General features: G+C 41.9%; 1 protein-coding gene across 1 annotated transcript in view; it reads right to left on the reverse strand.

Moving 5' to 3' along the window:
- The window catches only part of Pds5b (PDS5 cohesin associated factor B), a 135477-nt gene extending 117084 nt beyond the window's left edge, over nt 1-18393 (reverse strand). Inside the window, 1 exon segment of the mRNA XM_076923832.1 lies at nt 18256-18393. The gene's annotated coding sequence lies outside the window, so the exon portion shown is untranslated.
- Between the last annotated feature and the right edge of the window lie 687 nt (nt 18394-19080).

Below are 19080 nucleotides of genomic sequence, written 5' to 3' on the forward strand. Positions count from 1 at the left end.
AATAAAAAAATAAAATAAAAAGTAAAAGACACACACAATCACTGTAAATAACAGCAAATATAATTTGAAAAACAAAAACATGTAAAATAAAATACTAAACAACACTAATATGAACATTGAAAAAGGATACTGATTAAAAAAAGCCCTTGCTGCCGGGCAGAGGTGGTGCACACCTTTAATCCCAGCACTTGGGAGGCAGAGGCAGGTGGATTTCTGAGTTCGAGGCCAGCCTGGTCTACAGAGCGAGTCACACTCTTAAGTTACACACCTTTAATCTCACACACCCAAGGTATCTAAACCAAGATTATCAGAGTGTGCTCAGCTGTTGTAGGCTATTGTAATCCAAGTCTCATGTCAGGGTATATGGCTCAAGATGGCTGCAAAGCTGATAGCCGCTTTCTGCTAAAAGTCGGCTCCCAACAAGCCTGGTCTACAGAGTGAGTTCCAGGACAGCCCGACTACAAAACCCTGTCTCGGAAAAAAAAAAAAAAAAAAAAGAAAGAAAGAAAGAAAGAAAGAAAGAAAGAAAGAAAGAAAGAAAGAAAGAAAGAAAGAAAGAAAGAAAGAAAGAGAGAAAAAAAGCCCTTGTGTTTGTGTCAATTGTTTGTTTGTTTTGTTGGTTTTTAGAGACAGGGTTTTTCTGTGTAGCCCTGGCTGTCCTGGAAATTTGTAGACCAGGCTGGCCTCAAACTTAGAGGTCCACCTGCCTCTGCCTCCCGTGTGCTGGGAATGTATACCACTGCTGGACTCATGTCTGCATACTTAACAGCCCAAGTGAGAAGAGCCTGAAGAGACAGACTCAAAAGCATTAGGGACAGGAGTCTGAGCTCCAGAACATATATACAGAAAGCTCCCAGTGGTAATCCTAGCACTGGGGAAGTGGAGAGAAGAGGATCTCTAAGGACTCTGGCCAGCAGGTAGCTTAGCGTAAGATGGCAGCAACCTAAAACAATTATGATTCAAAAACCAACAAAGTCATTCAAACTTATGTAAATTATTAAATATGAAAATTAATAGACCCAGATTATGTCAGTTACAAACATCATACAAATTCTGGGGCTGTTTTTGTTTTTCTTTGTCTCACAAGACAAATTTTAAAATATCTTTCCCACTACTGATAGATTATACACTAGAAAAACTAGAAATCACAATTAACAAAAATGGTTTCTTGTTAGAGCCCAGCTTCTTAAATTGTGGCTCCTAAGCCCCATTTGGAATCATGTAATTTAACGTGAGCTCTGTAAACGCTAGCTAGCAGGATTAAATGTTTCTGAGCACAGAATGACCAAAATCAGATGCATAATGAATATAAATCACAAGTAAGACTTCACTCACTGTACACCACACAACTTCAATGCGGCCTTGGTTCTAAACACACATCACTGTGTGAGACATGATACAACATCCACCAACTCCACCTCACAGTACCTCAGCTGAGCCCTAAGAGGTGTGCTGTGGACAGTGTTGTTTCCACTGTTCTTACAGTTTCCTGTTCTTAGAGGATCGTGGTGGTACAGTTACTATTTCCTACTGGCATTCTTCCACATATAAATACCAGATCATCTCTGTACTGTATTGTGCTCGCATGTGAGGTTTTTGTTTTTGTTTTTTTTTTTTTTTTTTGGTTTTTCAAGACAGGGTTTCTCTGTATAGTTCTGGCTGTCCTGGAACTCACTCACTCTGTAGACCAGGCTGGCCTCGAACTCAGAAATCCGCCTGCCTCTGCCTCCCAAGTGCTGGGATTAAAGGCGTGCGCCACCACCGCCCAGGCGCATGTGAGATTTTTTTAAAGCTGCTGTTCTGAGTTGCTAACTTGAGTTTCATTAAAAATTTGTTAAATATGGAGCTAGAGAAATGGCTTAGCTACACAAGCATGAGGACCTGAATCTTGATCCCCAGTGCTCATGTCAAAGCTGAAAGTGGGAATGGCCATCTGTAACCCAGCACTGGAAAGGCAGAGACAGATCCCTGCAACTAGCCACTGTAACAAAAACAATGAGCTCCAGGCTCGAGGAAATACCTATCTCAAAAAAGGATAGCATAACCAAGGAGGACACCCAACACTAACCTCTGACCTACTTACCTACACACACACACACACACACATACACACGACCTACCTACCTACACACACACACACACGCACGCACACACGCACACACACAAACACGGAGACATACACATACTACAACATACACCAAAAAAAAAAAAAAAATCATATCTTGACTTGTGATTAAGACAGAATTTCAAACAACTGTTAAGCATGAATCCGTCATACTGTACTGTGCATTTCTGTGAAGGCTATTCTCAACATTGATGATTGTAAAGTTAAAATATTTATCACTGGAAAATGTTGAAATGTTCAATTCTGCAGTATCAACTACTTAGTCAAGATATAATTTTTATGTAAAAAATAGCAAATCTATTTTGCTAGCATGCAAATTTATTTTATTAAAATGACACAAATACCAAAAATTGTTTTCAAATAAAATTTTTCATAATTAATAAATATTCAGGGGTTTGGCAAGATGGCGCAGTGGTTAAGAGCACTGCCTGCTCTTCCAGAGGTCTTTAGTTCAATTCCCAGCAACCACATGGTGGCTCACAACCATCCTGTTAATGGGATCCAATACCCTCTCCTAATGTGCCTGAAGACAGCAACAGTGTACATTATACATAAATAAATCTTAAGCAATAATTAATAAATATTCAACTGCACTTACATCTATATTCCAGGTTAAATAAGCATTTCTCAGGCAAGATGGGGTTATGAGCAGAAAAAAGCTTAATGAAACTGCAATTAAATTAATAAATCAAGAAGACATACCCTATGTTAGGAGATTTAAAGAGCACACAAACCTAAAATAATTCAAACTCTATCACAAAACAAACAAACAAAACATTGGGCAGGAGAAATGGAACATCAGTTAACAGCACTGGCATTCAGGTTCCGTTCCCCACACCAACATGGCAGCTCAAGACCATTTGTAACTCCAGTTTCAGGGAGACCTTCTTATGGTCTCTGTAGGTACCAGGTACACATGTGATGCAGACATACACTGAATCAAAACACCATACACAAGAAACCAAACAAATTCTTATTTAAATTAGCCGAATACATATAAAACATAAGAACTAAAGACAGCCATATAGTCTTGGGACTTAAAACATTCGTGGTAAAAAGAACTGAAACAAGTATTTAAAAAAAAAAAAAAAAAGTAAGAGTTGAAATTAAATAAGAAGCTGTGTAAAAACAGTCAGAAGAATGGACAAGTCTCTGAAGTGGATGATTAATAGGGAAAGAAGAAATTAACAGAAGTAGAGACTTACACCAGAAACTAAAGAGTATTTTAAAATACAGACTAGCTTATTGTCCTAAACTAAACAGCTACTAAAGGTAGGACTAAGATTTAATACAGTTCCAGAACCCATGTACCTAACAATTGTACTGCTCCTCAAGGGAAAGAACTTTGGGCCAGGCATGCGGCACATGCCTTTAAATCCCAGCACTCGGGAGGCAGAAGCAGGCAGATCTCTGTGAGTTGGAGGCCAGCCATGTAGACCCTGTAACAGGGTGAAAAAGAAAAAGGAATATTATATTTAAAAGGGTGTATGTGTGTGTTTGTGCATGCAATGTATGTCAACTTAGTTCAAATACAGAGTTTACATTAACTAATAATTTAGTACAGCAGTTCTCAACTGGTAGGTAACAACACCTTTGGGGGTGAAATGACCCTTCCACTGGGGTCACTTAAGACCAGAAAATATAGATATTTATATTACAATTTATAACAGTAGCAAAACTACAGTTATAAAATAGCAACAAAAATAATTTTGTGGTTACGGGGTCAACATAGTATGAGGAACTGTATTAACGGGTAGTAACATCAGGAAAGTTGAGAATCACTGCTTTAGTCATTTAGGCATCCTGCCTCCTCAAGTGTAAGGAGATAATAAAGTATCACAGGATTATTGTAAGAATTTAGTCATAAATAAAAGTCCAAGAGTATGGAGACTGGAGAGATGGCTCAGTGGTTAAGAGCACTGCCTGCTCTTCCAGGGGAGTAATGTTCAATTCCCAGCAACAAGATGGCAGCTCACAACTGTCTGTAATTCCAGTTCCAGGGGATCCAACACACATACAGGCAAAACACCAATATACATAAAAATTTAAAAATCATTTATAGAAGTCCAAGAGTAATTCTTACTAATTAATGAGGAACAATGGTGCTTCCTATGTATTAAGCATTATTGGCATACATCCAGACACTGCAACAGCCCCTTCTCCAATAAGAAAATGCTAAGTTGAATGGTCCCTAGAAGATGTCTGAAACCACAATATCAGACCATATACATATATACACATACATATATACACACATTGTATTTTCCTGTGTGTATATATATTATATATATATATGACTTATAAACCAGACATAATAAATTATCCTTAGCAATTTAGCATTGGTGTTTTCTCTTTTCTTACTAAGCCAAATAAAAACAAGCACATCACCTAAAGGAAGCATAGCAAAATGGTCTGCATTGCTGCTCTTGCACTTTGGGCCATCACCAAATGAAAGAGGTGTTATCTGACCACAGGCCTGTCATGCCAAGAAAGCCAATCTAGTAACTGAGATGCTTACAGAGTGCTAATAGACAGGCCTCAGACACAAGCAAAGATATGCTGGACAGAGGCTGTCCCACAAATGCAAGATTTCAGCATGCTACTGAGAGCAGCACACATCTAGAATTTATGAAGTACTTCAGAAGTTCTCATTCAGCATTTGGGGCTGACTATGGCTGACTACAAGTAACAGAAAGCAAAGCCTCACCTAAGGGAAAACTACACCACAAGCACTTTACATAGGTTATTCAGAAAGTCGTATTCCTCTATAATCATTTCTACAGGTTAGGAAACAGATTGTTAAGACATAGATTTGTGTGAGGTCACAACTATGTGGCTAAAGGACTGTAAAAATGGAACTGCCCACTCCTCCATGACCTCTCAATACAATAATGCAGTTGTCTCCCTTTAAGACATGAAAGCTGGTTTTCCTACATCTTGAATTTTGTCTGGGCTCAAGACTTGCTTTGGCCAGCAACAGGTGACACCAAGCAGCTCCAAGTGCAGACTCAACATGATCTTTCATGTTTCCTTCACTCTTGGAATCTTGTCCCCACTTTCCCTCTATCTTGCAGCTGAGAACCAGCCAGCCCCACCATAAATGTGAAAGACTCTCCTAGACCAGGCAGGTTCCCCAGCCAACCTACCAGGTAACCAAGGTACATGAAGAGTTCATCAGATGAAATTAGACAAATCTAGCTCACATACGTAAAACCACCTATCTGATCTACAGATTCACCATGAGTAATGCATTCATTACTGCTGTTTAGTAAATAGTATTTTACTGTATTAATGCCAAGTATTTTCAGAAACTCCACACTCGCTGTTTCAAGAACAGCTACTATTTGAAAACGACATTTATTGGGAGAGGTGGGGTGTGCAGCTATACAGCCTAGCCCCAAACATACCCTCCCAATCGCTACTTCATGTAACTTCCTGAGACAAAGCACAAGACACTGGCATAGATGCTACAGTAATGGTTTTCTTTCTGAAAGAGCAAATATCTTATCCTCAACATTTAACATAATTTTAAATTAATTTATTAAAACTCTAAAATAATTGTCTGTCTTAGGCAAACAAATCTCCCCCACTCCCAAAAATACAAACAAAAATCATAATGTCCACCAGATTTATCTAGAATAAGGACTCAACTGCTAACAGCTATACCTGTGTACTAAATTTATCCTGTACTTCACAAGGGTAGTAGCAATCAATGGAAGTAAACACTGTTAGGTAAACACAGTTAACTTGAGAACAGTGACATATAAGAATGTTCGTTCATATTAGCTAGACCACTCATGTTCTGTTTATTTATTCCAGGCATGTACCTTCCATCATTCCAGGTTCTCATTCTCAATCTAACTGCCAGCTTTGCTTCCTAAGTCACTGATACACAATTCACATCATCTGTCAATCTGTATGCACATATGCTCACATATACCTCCTCACACAAGAAAGGGCAAGCACTTCCTAATAAAACCAACCCTTCAATTAACCATTTCTTCCTCAAGGACATTACTCCAGTAAACCATACACTTCTCTCTTCATCATTTATTTTCCTTTACTGACTTATTTCTATCTGTATATAGATGTTATTATTTCTTTCATCTTTTTTTCTTCCTACTCTCACAACTTAAGACTCCTGCTAACCCAGATCCTAGTCATAGCTGGGGCTATGGCTCAGTGGTAACTCTTGCCTAGCATCCCTGAAACACAAGGTGGGATGGGAGAGAGGGGTCAGGAGGGCATTCTCTTGGCTCCTAAGGAAGGGATGCTACAATAGTGTCACTAAGTTGTAAGTAAACTGAGACTGCCACTCCACCACCTTGTCTTGTCATGAATCAACCCACTGATTAGAGTGACTGGCTTGCTACTGCACAAGAAGGCAAAGAGAAGGACTGTCTGGGATGCAGAAGCTCCTCTAGGATGCTTTTACAATTCCCATGTAATACAATTAAAGTCTGTGAAACAGTCCAGACGAACTTCTAATTGCCCAGACCCTTGAAGAATGAGTTTGGGTCACCTCATCAGACAAGAAACCACAAACAGCTAGAATACCTGCCAAAGACAGGGGTTATGAAGTGACAATGGAAGACGGTAATTATAGATGACCATAACCACATAACTAGCTGCAGAAATAACTGAGTATTTCTGCTTTATTTTAATACAAAAGTATTATATAGTAACCAAATTACAGTTTTATCTCCCTTCCACATCCACCTATTAATGGTATCTCATGCTACAATATTTAAGTTACAAAACAGTGAGTATTAATTGTGACTTATGTAAAGAAAAACTAATGGAGAAAATGACTACATCCTCTTTGAAGTTTGTCTGCTATCTGAACAACAAAAGTTGTACAATGCATAGCAAAGGTGTGGTATGCATAGCAGGGACGGACGACGACGGCAATATCATTCAGGAGTATTCCCAGAGTGTCAGCAGTACAGGACAGCAAGGATTCAAGCATGAACTCCTCGTTCTGGAGTTCACATGGTAGTTGCAAATTCAAAGGTAGAATTTAAAAAAAAAAAAAAAAAAAAAAAAAAAAAAAAAGGTTCAGAGCTAAAGGGCAGCATAAAAATTAAAAACCCCTCCAAGTTCTTCCCTGACCCCTGAATTTCATACAGTCAGATCTCAGGGAGCCCAGAGGAAGGCAATTAAAGCTGGAAGAACCTAAGCTGAGCTCCACTGCAGGAAAGCCATGAGTGTGATCAGGTGACCAAGGATGAATGGACATCCAGGCTGCCTACACTTAGACACAGTACAGGGCCACAAAGTGCTATGTTCACAAAGTGGACGATCAGCCAGCCACTAACTGTACTCATAATTCTATTCAGAAGAGGAAGACAGAGGGGACTGTGAGATTTTGAGATTCAGATCATGTACTGCTCTTCAGCAGCCAATACCATCTCAATGACTCCCACCCACCTACAACTCCAGCTCTTTTGCCTTGCAAGATGCCATATGCTCATCACATGTGATTAAAAATAAACATTTAAAAGGGGAAGGTAAGCTGGGTGGTGGTGACCCATTCAGGAGGCAAAGACAGGTGGATCTCTGAATTCAAGGCCAGCCTGATCTACAGAGTGAGTTCCAGGACAGCCAGGGCTACACAGGGAAAAACTAAAAAAGTCTCCATGAAAAAGGCTCAGCATAGAGCTCAGTGGTAGAGTGCTTTGCCCAGCATGAGCAAGGGCAGGCCAAAGTTAGCTCCCCAAGGACTCAGAACCAGGAGGATACAGTCAAACTAAGTTACTGAGGTCTGCAGTCAATGGAAGAATGTTAGACCTTTCAACTCTTAACCCAGGAGTCTCCTTTCTTCTCTAAACATATATGAAACTGCAACAGTGCAACCCGCTAGCAAACAAGCAAAGGAATCTCAGACATTTCTAATTAGTAGTACTGCTTCCTTAGAATGACGACTGATAACCAATACACAAGACATGTTGTCTTTTACAAACTGTCATCAAAAATAACACAGCATTCTTGCTACACAAACCAACGCTGGTACAGTGACTACAAAAGAGCACAGATTCCCAAGAGGCAGGGATTACTAGGACCATGTAAGAGAATGGCTACCAAATTCAGTGTTGTTAACTAAAGGGTCCGTTATACCTGTATAGATTTATCAAGATAACCACAATCAGAACACCTAAAAACTTACTACTAACAAAACTGACTTTAAAAAGTATATGGAAAACTAGAATGGCAAGAAAAATGCTAAAGAGGATTCATGTTATATGATTTTGTTATTATATTATTTGTTTATCTGGTGTGTGAGACAGAGACAGAGAGACAGAGAGGAGAGGAGAGAGAAAGGAAAGCAGGAGGAAGGGAGAGAGGGAGGGAGGAAGCCAGCTCACGGGTATGCAGGTACCTAGGGAGCAAGGACACTGAAGAAGGGTCATCACTGGACCCTGTGCCTCTGGAGTCTCAGGAAGGTGTGAGCCATCTGATAGGAGTGCTGGGAACCAAGCACCAACCCTCAGAAACAGCACTAAGCAACTTTAACTCTGGGTCACTTCTCCACCCTCAGCCAATTTTAAAGCTTTTAATGCTCACTCTAATCAGACATGGTGGCCTTCAGTCCTATTAACTGGGAAGTAAAACAGGAGTATCTCTGAGTTTGAGGCTAGCCTAGTCCACATAGCAAATTCCAAGCTTGCCAGGGCTACAAGAAAAAATAAAATAAACCTCCCTATATAATGCCACAGTAATCAAGATAGTCAGATCCCTTCATAGAACAAATAGATGAGTAAATAAATACAGAGGCCACAAAGATGCAAATATAATGTTCAAATGATTTAGGGGAAGGATACAAAGGCAACTGGACTCAGTTCAGGAAAGCTAGTAATGGTGCCAGACACATTCATTTATTTTGAAATGGATCAAATCTCTGTAAAAACTACTACTATATTTGGGATCTTAAATGTTGCCTAAAGTCCTATGTGATCCCCAAGTGGTAGTGGAAGCTTTAAAAGGTGCTGCCTAGTGCGAGGTCTTCATGTTACTGGGGTAGTCCCTCAGGAGCGGGCTTCCCCAAAAGGCTCCTCCCCATCCCTCACTGTCCTGTCACAGCACAGCCACCATTGCCATCCAGTACTCGCTCCAGAGGACCAGCGACAACAGCTATAAGTATATAATAAACAGGTTAAAAACTCTGTCAATCTGACATGTATAGCAATGTTACAGAGAAGCAAGTATTTTCACATATACAACAGTGCTATGAAGTCTATGATGTTCAAAGTGACACCATGTAAATTCTATCTGCTGTATTCTGGCACAACAAATTCCACAGCTAGGAACTTGCACCACAAACAAATCTTCACATGTGCAAAATAACAGCAATTGTATAACAGTAAAAACTGGGCACAATCAATAAGCTAGTGCAACTATGGTATAAAAATGTCTTACAACAGTAAAAGCTGGAAACAATCTATAAGCTAGTGAAACTGTGGTATAACAATAAACAGTGCAGTTGTCCACAGAGGGGAAAGAGGTACTTTATATACAAGTAAGAGAAGATCTCCAGGGCATATTTCCCAATGTAAAAAATAAAAGGCAGAGAAGTTAAGTTTCTAGTATTAGTGTAAAAAATGAGGGAAGACTGAGGTGGGTTATGTCTGTATGCAGTTGTATTACTAAGAGATCATTAACAGAGGCTAGATCATTAACCGCTGATTGGAGAGATGGAAGAAATGGCAGGATTAGGATGACACTCCAGATACTGACATGAGCTTTGTAAAAGCAATCACCCATACTGGAGACTCTCTTACTAACTTGAAACAAACATGGTGAAATTGTTAGAGGAGAAGAAGAAAACAAAGTTTTCTAGACATGTTACACTAGAGGCAACTCTTCTACACAGCTAGAAAAAGTACACTAGAAAAAGGAAACTGTATACTTCCAATAGGCAAAATCATATGCTATGTAAATTATACCTCAGTAAAACTATTTTTTAAAATGAGTTTAAAATGGATGCAATTAATGGGGGGAGAGACAGACAAAGAAAAACATGTATAAGAACCAATTTACTTAGAAACTACTTATCCTATAAAGTTAATTAACCTGGGGTGAAACCAAACCTCAAGAAAATAAACTAAAAAGGCAAGTTCCTCAGTCACAAGACTACAAGTTAATATCCTCTTCTTAAAGACATCAACCACTTACTAAAGGTTATTTAAAACACTTCACTTTCCCAGGTTTACAGTAGACTAGAAATATCCAAGGGTGAGGTTACCAGAGGCAACCATTTAACAGCAACCTAAGGGGGAAATGAGACCACTGACTTCAAATGGCCATCACTGGGGACAAAAGGCCCAGCTCTGCAGCACCTGACTGACACCAGGCCAAATGTTCCTCTCTGACAATAGTATATTTCATGACTCCTACACAGAATAACAAGTTTATCTTTGGTCAGATTCCTAGTTGGTTATGGCCTTCCTGGAGCTGAATATGACTTCCATATTCTGCCCTGTTTTATGATGATCTTAACAACCTCTTTTGTCCTATTTAAATATATTTATTACAGGACTATCTTTCATCTTTCTATCTCCAGCCAGAACTGAGAGCAATTTTCTCAAATAAAACTATAAACATGCATACAATGCACTCTGTCTCCTGTAAAGTGATGTAGGTAGACTTCTTATCACTAAGTGTCCCTGCAAACAAGTTTGCTTATTTTTTTGTTTGAAAAAAATCATCCATATCTCATAGTAGATTCAAACTCCCAATCTTCCTGCCTCAGCACAGCATAACTGCCAAGTGATAGATTTACAGATACGCTTGCCACCCCACAAAAAGTTATAAACATGCTTTACATATTTGTCCCCAATATAAACTATCTAAACAAAAGTGATAGAACGTGGAGCTGGAGAGATGGTTCAGAGGTTTAGAGCACTGGCTGCTCTTCCAGAGGTCCTGAGTTCAATTCCCAGCAACCACATGGTGGCTCACAGCCATCTATAATGGGATTCAATGCCCTCTTCTGGTGTGTATGAAGACAGTGACAGTGTACTCATATAAATAAAATAAATAAATCTTTAAAAAAAAGAAATGCCTGATAGCTTTGGAACATCTTTGTAACAGGGGACAAGATGTTCCAAAACCAGGCTGTGGTGATCATTGTATGGATCTGTAAATATATGGGAAAACAATTAACTGTATACTTTCAAAAGGCAAAATCGTATGGTTATGTGAATTATACCTCAGTAAAACTATTTTTTAATGAGTTATCTGTTATTACTATATTTAATTACAGATTTTTAAAAACTGAGGGTTTTTTCTTCAAAACTACGTGACTAGTTAGTAACAGGACAAAAAGTCTAACTGTCCTAATTTTAAGTTAAACGAATAACTCTCAACTCGAGCTCTTGGTGTTGTCCTTAGACAAAACTCCAGTCATTAAGCAACTTGTCAAATGCTTAAATGTTTTATAGATGTTCAGTTCCAAGACAGGGCTTTTCTGTGCAGCCCTAGGTGTTGTGGAACTCAAACTATAGCCCACACTGGCCTTGAGCTCAGAGCTCCACTTGCCTCTGCCTCCTGAGTGCTGGGACTAAAGGTGTGCACCACCACACCTAGCTGGATCTTCAGTCCTAAATGCTAGAATACCTGATTGAATTATGAAACATCATCAAGCTGGGGAAAGAAAGTCAAAAGAAAGGTACTGAAAGTAAAGAGAGAGAAAGCAGCCAAAGCTACAGAGTAAGATTACGAAGCACTACTACTGTTTGGTTGCTATAATCTAAGTGGTGAGGCCTGCCTATTTCAGCTAACCCAGTGGTGAATACAAGCCACTAGGCCAATTCTGCACAGACAGGATTGTCTCAACTTTGGCACAATTAACATTTTTAGGCTAGGTAACTTTTTATGGTAAAAGGATGCTCTCTATATAAGCACTGAATGCTTAGCCGACTCCATGTCTGACCTCTACCCACTAGTGTCAAATCCATCCTGTACCCTATTTGTAGTAGGTAAATTCAGACACTAAAAAATATCTTGACGATAGAAGGAACTAAGAGTACAAAATCATCCCTTTGAAACCCAACAGATAGACTAGGGGTAAACATGACAAAAGGACCAGAATTTGATGGTAATGTGTGTGTGTTTGTGTGTATGTGCGTGTGTGTGTGTGTGTGTGTGTGTGTGTGTGTGTGTGTCTGTGAGCACACACATACACACACATACTTGAGAAAAGTAGAAAGAAGGGTGTTTTTAAACCAATCATCTCCTAAGCCAAAAAACAAAGGACAAAAAGTGAAGCTAGAGCTATCAAGATAGCTTGATAGGTGAACATGTTTATCTAAGGACCTCAGTTCAATCCCTGGAACCAGCTTATTGTCTATAACCCCAGCACTCCTCTAACAAGCTGGGAGGTGGAAGCTCACAGGATACAATAACACAGAAACACAGAAAGATCCTGCTGGGACATAGTGGCACATGCTTTTAATCCCAGCACTCTGAAGGTAGAGGCAGGCAGATCTCTTGGGTGTTCAAGACCAGTCTGCTCTACAGAGTGAATTCCAGGACAGCCAGGGCTATAAAAAGAAACCGTCTAGAAAAACCAAGATGGAAAGTAAAAACCCACTCCTGAAACCCTGTCTGTCCTCTGACGTATACCACATGCACTGTGGCACACATGAGGCTGCATATACCTGCACCCACAGAGGGAGGTCTGGAGGAATGGGAAGACAGAGACAGAAACTAAACACTCTTACAGACACACCTACATTCCAAGTTTTCTATACACTCCAGCACATGAGGCCACTGACAGTATTTACGGAAAGGTCCCAGAAAGGACCAGGAAATAGAACTAAAGGATGCCAAGGAAAAAACTGTTACCTTGACTGATTTGAAGGAAATGCGAGTTCCTTTTTCAGGAGAGCTAAACCCTCAAATCTGGAAAAACAAGGTCTATATTGTCACGAATGCCAGGGCAGAGTAATCAATCAAATGACAATATGAATAAAAATGTGACACTTGAAGGTTGGAAGGGTGAGCCATGGGAAAGTACAAAGCAGAGTTGATGCCTCACAAAATTCATCTATCCTGGCTCCCAGTTCTCCAACTTTCCCTACTGGTTCTGCCTCTCTGAGCTTGCAATACCCTCAACTCGACTCTCAGCCTAGCACATGGCCTTTCCTTTCAGATCCAATCCCCTCAAGGTGCTATCGCTCCAAATCATACTCCTCTTCAAAAGTTCAGTCTCCCTTTCCTTCTTCAATACCTGAACTACTAGGCAAGGGGAGGGGTTGATTCAGAAAGAATAAAGTACTGCAACTGGACTGCAGTGACTTCCCAGTAACGCAAACGTGGACAAAGGTCTGAACCTCAGAACAGCAAATGTAAAGTAAGACAGGCATGGCACTGAAAACTGAAAACAACACAAAGTGCAGCAAAGGCCAGTGATGTCTAGTCCCCTGCAGACTAACACTGCTTAACTACATGGTGGGTACCTTTAATAAAACACTCTTTGAATTCTGTTGATATCTATGTGGCAGTAGGAAAAGAACGCTTTAACTTTAAGAGGGAAAGTGTTTCTTTTCCTTTTTTTATTCTTTTTTTTCTTTCTTTTTTTTGTTTTGTTTTATTTCGTTGTTGTTGTTGATAATAATGATGGTGGTGGTTTCTCAAGACAGGGTTTCTCTGTGTAGCCCTGGCTGTCCTGGAACTCACTCTGTAGACCAGGCTGGCCTCAAACTCAGAAATCCTCCTGCCTCTGCCTCTCAAGTGCTGGGACTAAAGGTGTGCGCCACCACCGCCCGGCAGCAAGTTTCTTTCTTAAAAACAAAACACAATAGCATAATACTGCTCCTAAAAATATTTTTAAGTAAATATTCTAGCATTTGTTAACAGTAGGTTACTTTCTCAAAAGAACTGGAATTTTATTTTTTAGTTTTAGTTTTCTGTACCACTATTTAAGAATTTGGTTTTTCTTTATATATACAACCTTTTAGCTTAAAATATACAATTCTTTTTTATCATATTCATTCATTCATTCATTCATTCATTTTGTGTGTGGTGATCAGACGACAGCTTACCAGAGTTGGTTCTTCCTGCATTTGTTCCAGACATAGATCTCAGGCTGTCAAGCTTAACTACAAGTGTCATTACCCACTGAGCCAACTCACCAACTCCAACCTCCATCCTCAGTCTCATGACTGAAGGCTAACTAAAACTGTCTGAAAGAATCTCAGTAACAGACATTGTTACTGAATATGAATATGGACTTTGCCCTTAAAATCTCTTTACTTTTCCTAAAATTACCTCTGCAACAAAATAAGAGGGGGAAGAAACCAGACACCTACAACTCTCCTTTTCTTTCAGGACCCTAAGCACTGTCTATATTTGCCAGCTGTCTGTAACCTGGTGGTCGTTACCTGTTAGGTACCTACTCTTGGCCTAGTTCTCTCTCCTTCAGGAACCTTGCCTTCTCCGTGAGGGGCATCGGGATGCTCTCTGCCAGCCTCCATCACGTCAGTATAGGTCTCCAACCTACTCCCTACAGCTACAGGTCAGCTCTCCTTCGGTCTGCTGCACCATCCTTAGAATGCAATGTGCACAGAGTTGGCATTTATACATTTTCAATGAATCAGTTCACAGCATTCTCTTCAAAACGGGGTGCAGCAGAGCAGAAGAGTACTTTTAGACCTAAAAGATGTCCCAAAATACCTTCCTACTTTGCTCAGTGTGTCCTCCACACTCTTGACTTTTTCAGTTTTATGAAACTCAACCAAGACAGCTGCTTTGTATTCATGTGTAATCATTAAAGTGCAATAACTATTAGAGATCTTTTTAAATATCTCAGATTGATGGCTTTAAAGCACTAACTTTTTATGCACTGAGTTTTATCACCTTCATTTTCTCATGGCACATAACAATCTGCCAGTAAAAACAGTAACTCTTGATGCTGCAAGCTTATTAATTTTGAACTAATTAGTGAGAAAGGATTATAAAGTATTTTTCAAGTACTGAGGAGAATGTTGAAAATCGGGTGGTTCATGAAAGAATAATGAGAAAAAGATAGGACTAACTCTCCAAGGTGTCAGAACTGCAAATCACTCTGCAGCTTTTAAGTAAACTTAGAAAAGAGCTGAGTATGCTGTCTCACACCTGTTACCCCAGCACTCAGGAGGCTGAGGCAGGAGGACTGCTGAGTTTGAGGTCAGCCTGGGCTAACAGAGTGAGACAGTGTCTCAAAAACACAAAGGCTAATAATATTCTTGGGGAAATTGCTCGTTTTATTTTTAAACTAAATTATTTCTGCATCTTTATATACCAAGCAGGAATACACAGAACAAATAAAAGGTGAGTTGTAAATGGCAGTGACAAATGACTTGTGGAGTGAACTAAGTTTCAAAGTAAATAATGTTCTCATATATACAGTAACAAAAAAAGCTCAATACTAACTTTTCCAAATCACTTTGACTTAGAAGTTTAAAAACTCTTGTTGGTCACATGGATGGATGGATGGATGGATGGGTGAATGTCTAACAGTGTCAATAAAAGAGCAAACAGCTCTTAGAAACAGAGGCTCCAAGAGGTTGGTTAGCTTCTGAGAGAAGATAGGTGAACAGAATCCTGGACAACAGTGGTTAAAGCCAGTCTGAAGCAGTCAGTTGACTTTGAAGCAGAAATGAGAAGAAAGTGAAAACAGGACAGAGGCTAATCTGTTGTATCCCAATGACTTCAATTACAGCTCAGTCCTAAGCAAAGCAACAGACCACCAAGGAAACTTCTCAGCTTCTCATGCGCCCACTTGGATAAGACTGTAACCATTCAGGGCCATTTCATCTAAACCTAACTTCTCATCTGTAAGAGGGCTGGCAACAACCCTCAAGTTCCTCTGTAATTTTCTGGCACCTGCAAAGGAAATAAAAATGTCCACTTTTACAGCATTATATGTCACCTAAGAATCCATAAACCAGAATGAACTAGCTCCCCTATTAATGCTAAACACATGTGATCCAAGAAATAACATGCTGGGAACCAAAAGACAATCTCCAAACATGCTGAGGAAAAAAAAAAAAAAAAAAAAAAAAAAGCAGCCCCCAAATTATTCCCTTCCTCCCAAAGTTCAGCTCTCCTGCCACTTCTCAGTCCACCTGAGCAAGACGTGTCTAAACTAAGGTGTCATTTTGCTTAGGCTTAGCAAATTACTGTTAAAGCCTGGTCCTTAGAATGCTGTTCTTTGTTAAACAAACCTATAGAACCACCTCAGGATAAACCTAAAACTTAAATAGTGATCGTCAAACAGCTGTCTAGAACCCTGGTAGAAACAAACCGAGTACAAATCATCATATGACAAGAGTCACCATCATCACGTGATCTCTTCTGAGGAGAAAGGGAGAGGGGACCAACGCCAGGAGGCTAAAGGCAACTGGAAGCATTAACAAAAGCTGCAGGAAGAGCAAAGCTAATGACGAGTCTTCATTAAAACGTCAACCAAGAGACTAAGTTCTTTTAAAAAGGAAAAAAAAAAAAGGCAAAAAGACTAGCATTACTGTCTCATCAGCGACACGTCAAACAAGACCCAACTAAGAGGAAAACATCTGTGCTATAAGGAAAAGTTACTACTTTAGTAGTAAACTTTAAAGCACATCTTTTCTATATATGTATTTGTAAACTTACATCATAGGCAAATATGAGTTCAAAGAAATAACGTTTTGATTCGGGATGGTTTTTTATGAGCTGGGTGTGGCGATGTAATCCCAACACATCAGGCCAGGAAGACTGCCAGTTCTAGGCTAACCTGGGCTACCATAGGGAGCTACTCCCCCCACCCCACCACCCCAAAAGTGTTTAATATTTAAGTTTTGGGAACAAATTTATTCATGTTATGTGCCATGTAACTTTTTACCTCCAAATTCGCCGCTGGAAAATCAGTTAGGTTTTATGCTGTCACCACAGTGGCCTGCCATACCTCCCAAGTGTTCATTTTACTGTCCCCCAAACACTAGCATCTGACGTGCCTAGCACACAGGCCAAGAGATGGCCCCTGAAACCCGCGCTTGTGCCAATTTAGTTGACTTTTACAAAAGTTAACACAGAAAATACCCACTCTTGGGACTCTTAACTACATGTGCTGAGAACAATGCTGAGGTTGCCATTCACCATTTCAGTCATGATGACTTAGCTACAGCCCGCCTCCTACACTACATACACCTGGCTTTTTAAAGGTTATTCGTGAAGTACACAGGCTTCCCCAACCCTCTCAGGACCTCAGACCAACCTTCAAAATGAAACAATACATCCAAAGGCTTCAACAAGTCTTCAACAGAGAGACGGCTCCTTGGAGCGATTACTACCACCCATCAGTTCCTTACACAAGTATCAGAGCAGCGTTCTTTGAAATCGAAAAGAGGGAGACTTTTCATTCTTGGTAGGGTTCCTGAGGATGGAGCGAGTGAATCGCTCTTCTTTCAAACCCTTCCGGAGCCTAGGACTGGAATAGCATGCAGCGCTGAAGAGCAGGTGCTGAATTTCGGGGTTCAGTCAACCCTGCGAACACCTGTCGGCTGCATGCTACATGCCTGCTCCTACGTGCAAACATCAGCCTTTAACGTACAGAGAGCAAAAACCGAAACAAAACAAAAAGCAGACCCACAGCCACCGCCGCCACCGCCGCCGCCGCCGCCGCCGCCGCCGCCAGGGCTTCTCCCGGACCGCAAACTTTTAGAGTGTCAGTGGAATAACGGTGCAGAGGCGGGCGAGCCCGCACCGCACGCCGTCCGCCCCGCCGTGGGGCTGCACCCGCGGTCGCCCGAGGACTCTCTCCGCCGGCTCGCGGCTCTTCCCCGACTCCGGAGCAGTGCGGCGAGCGCGCCTCCCCTCGCGCCGGGCCCTCGGGTAGCCGGAAGGGGGAAGCCGCGCGGGGGGCTTCTCTTTAGGAGGCGGGGGAGGGGGAGGGGCGCGGCCGCGGCCCCCGCAAAGGTCACTCCCGGCCGGCGCGAGCGGCGGCCCGCGGCCTCCCCGCCCCCGGCCCCACCGCAGCCCCGCGAGGACACCGGGACACGAGAGGCTCGGCGAGCGACGGCTCCACGCGCGCACGCCCCGCTGGAAAATGGAGCGTGGGGCGCTGAGGCGAGGAAGAGGCGCTCCCTTTCCGTTACCCGAGTAGCTCCTACCTCCGGCCGCCCGGCTCCTACACTCCTCGCGCTCCGCCGATCTCGGGGATCCGCCGCCCTCGCCGCCGCCGCCGCCGCCGCCGCATCCAATCGCCTCCTCCCCCCCCCTCCCCTTCCGCAGCCAGTCCAGGCCGTTCCTCCTCCTCTCCGCTTCAAAATGGCGCCAAGAGCAGCTCCGCGGCTGCTCCAATCGAACCGCGGCGGACGGCGCCCGGGGGGCAGGCAGAGCGCCGCGTGGGTTCTCAGCGCCCCCTGCCGGCCAGACGGCGCCTCACTCACGCGCGCACGCGCTCCTTAGCCCGCGCTCCGGGCCCCGCCCCTCCCCACCCGGCGGCGCGCACGCGCAGGCTCCGCCCTGCTCGCGCGCCCGCCTCTGTCTCCTTGGCAGCAGAGTGACGGGCAGCTGTCAGTGCGGTTCTCAGCATTGACTCAGCCTCCCAGGCTTTGGCGGGAAATCTGTAGATTGCTGGAAGCCGCTGGCTTGGGTTTTTGGTTTTTGTTTTTTTTTTTTTTTCCCTTTCCTTTTTTGGACAAGGTCTCACTTTGCCGCCCTAGCTGGCCTGGAGCTCACGGTGTACACCAGGCTCCCCTTGATCTCACTACGTAGACCAGGCTGCCCTCCAGTTCAGAGATCTGCCTGCCTCTGCCTCAGTACTAGCATGTGCCCTACGCCCAGGTGTTTTTTTTTTTTTTTTTTTTTTTAATTTCTGAAAAAAAAATGTGTATTATTTTATTTGAGAATAGGCTCTCTCTGGAATTCAGAGATCTACCTGCCTCTGCCTCTCTGCCTCAACCCCCCCCCCCCCAAGTGCTGGAATTAAAGGT

The sequence above is a fragment of the Arvicanthis niloticus genome, chromosome 24, assembly GCF_011762505.2.
Source record: "Arvicanthis niloticus isolate mArvNil1 chromosome 24, mArvNil1.pat.X, whole genome shotgun sequence".
Classification (NCBI taxonomy): Eukaryota; Metazoa; Chordata; class Mammalia; order Rodentia; family Muridae; genus Arvicanthis; species Arvicanthis niloticus.